Genomic DNA, 2,623 nt, shown 5'->3' with positions numbered 1-2,623 from the left:
GCTACAGAAGAATGTTGAAGATTTGATGCGTATACCAGGTAACTTATGTAGAGGTGCCGCATCGAATTGAACAGAAAAGAGATTTGTGGCACAGTATTACGGAAAGTAGGAACATTACCCTTAGATGATAAAATTCTCTCGGCCTTCCAGCTGTGTCAAATGATGTAAAATTCACGAGCTTTCGCACTAGTACTTCTCGGCGCTGCCAAGTGGCGGCTGTCTTACGACTGCTGCTATCGTCCTTATATAGCCGCGCTGCCTTCTGCGAGCACTGGTGATCCCTCCAGCGGTGTATACGGCAATGTTCCCTTGCACGCCCGCGGTGCCCGCTTCAGTGGTGCCTAGGTCCCAAGCCGTCCTGAACTGCAGGCCGCCGTCTTTATTGACGTTGTTGTCACAAATTTTTATTTCGATCACCCCTTTTTGACGCTATCCAAGAAACTCGCGGCTGGGCGCGTTAAGTTCTAACGAGAATTGCATCTTCCACTGGAGTCTGCTATAATGAAATCTTACTGAGGACAATATTATGGAAATGGAAGAGGATGTAGATAAAGATGAAATGGGAGATACGATACTGCGTGAAGAGTTTGACAGAGCACTGAAAGACCTGAGTCGAAACAAGGCCCCCGCAGTAGACAACATTCCATTGGAACTACTGACGGCCTTGGGAGAGCCAGTCTTGACAAAACTCTACCATCTGGTGAGCAAGATGTATGAGACAGGAGAAATACCCTCAGACTTCAAGAAGAATATAATAATTCCGGTCCCAAAGAAAGCAGGTGCTGACAGATGTGAAAATTACCGAACTATCACTTTAATAAGTCACAGCTGCAAAATACTAACGCGAATTCTTTACAGATGAATGGAAAAACTAGTAGAAGCCGACCTCGGGGAAGATCAGTTTGGATTCCGTAGAAATGTTGGAACACGTGAGGCAATACTGACCCTACGACTAATTTTAGAAGCTAGATTGAGGAAGGGCAAACCTACGTTTCTAGCATTTGTAGACTTAGAGAAAGCTTTTGACAATGTTGACTGGAATACTCTCTTTCAAATCCTGAAGGTGGCAGGGGTAAAATACAGGGAGCGAAAGGCTATTTACAATATGTACAGAAACCAGATGGCAGTTATAAGAGTCGAGGGACATGAAAGGGAAGCAGTGGTTGGGAAGGGAGTGAGACAGGGTTGTAGTCTTTCCCCGGTGTTATTTAATCTGTATATTGAGCAAACAGTGAAGGAAACAAAAGAAAAATTCTGAGTAGGTATTAAAATCCATGGAGAAGAAATAAAAACTTTGAGGTTTGCCGATGACATTGTAATTCTGTCAGAGACAGCAAAGGACCTGGAAGAGAAGCTGAATGGAATGGACAGTGTCTTGAAAGGAGGATATAAGATAAACATCAACAAAAGCAAAATGAGGATAATGGAATTTAGTTGAATTAAATTGGGTGATGCTGAGGGAATTAGAATAGGACATGAGACACTTAAAGTAGTAAATGAGTTTTGCTATTTGGGGAGCAAAATAACTGATGATGGTCGAAGTAGAGAGGATATAAAATGTAGACTGGCAATGGCAAGGAAAGCGTTTCTGAAGAAGAGAAATTTGTTAATATTGAGTATAGATTTAAGTGTCAGGAAGTCATTTCTGAAAGTATTTGTATGGAGTGTAGCCATGTATGGAAGTGAAACATAGACGATAAATAGTTTGGACAAGAAGAGAATAGAAGCTTTCGAAATGTTGTGCTACAGAACAATGCTGAAGATTAGATGGGTAGATCACATAACTAATGAGGAAGTATTGAATAGGATTGGGGGGAAGAGAAGCTTGTGGCACAACTTGACTAGAAGAAGGGATCGGTTGGTAGGACATGTTCAGAGGCATCAAGGGATCACCAATTTAGTATTGGAGGGCAGCGTGGAGGGTAAAAATCGTAGAGGGAGACCAAGAGATGACTACACTAAGCAGATTCAGAAGGATGTAGGTAGCAGTAGGTACTGGGAGATGAAGAAGCTTGCACAGGATAGAGTAGCATGGAGAGCTGCATCAAACCAGTCTCAGGACTGAAGACCACAGCAACAACAACAACTGATTAACAGTGCTACAGCAAAATTTAATTCAAGATCAATACTCGATATAAGTGTTATAATGGCGTGATTGTAGCCTTTAGTCTCTTCTGCTTCACAGTACTCATTGCATGCTGGAAGTGGTGCCTTATGCAACTGATAATCATTTTAGCATGATTTTATTTTATTGTACGCTAGTACGTAGCAAATTATAAGTATGCCCATGGACTTCCCATCATTATAGGGCTAATAAAAGTGAGATTCCATAATAGCGGATTCCAGTAGAAGATTCAGTTTTCATTTGTACGGACACACCTAGTTTAGAGTTAACAGGTGTAGAAACGTAGTTTGCTGATTTGAGCGAGCGACCGAGCGCAGGACTACCTTCGTGACGTACACGCCGCAGCCTGTCTTACTCGTAGGCCTCGGAGCGATCATCAGTGACGTCACAGAAGGTAGCGTAGCTGTGTAAGGACGTTAAAAAGACAGTCACCACTTCACACTGGCCGAGGAGTACTCGGCCGAAAGCTCGTGGATTTAAACCCCACTTGGCGCGACT

The sequence above is a fragment of the Schistocerca gregaria genome, chromosome 4, assembly GCF_023897955.1.
Source record: "Schistocerca gregaria isolate iqSchGreg1 chromosome 4, iqSchGreg1.2, whole genome shotgun sequence".
NCBI lineage: Eukaryota > Metazoa > Arthropoda > Insecta > Orthoptera > Acrididae > Schistocerca > Schistocerca gregaria.
Note: the sequence above shows the minus strand (reverse complement) of the source record.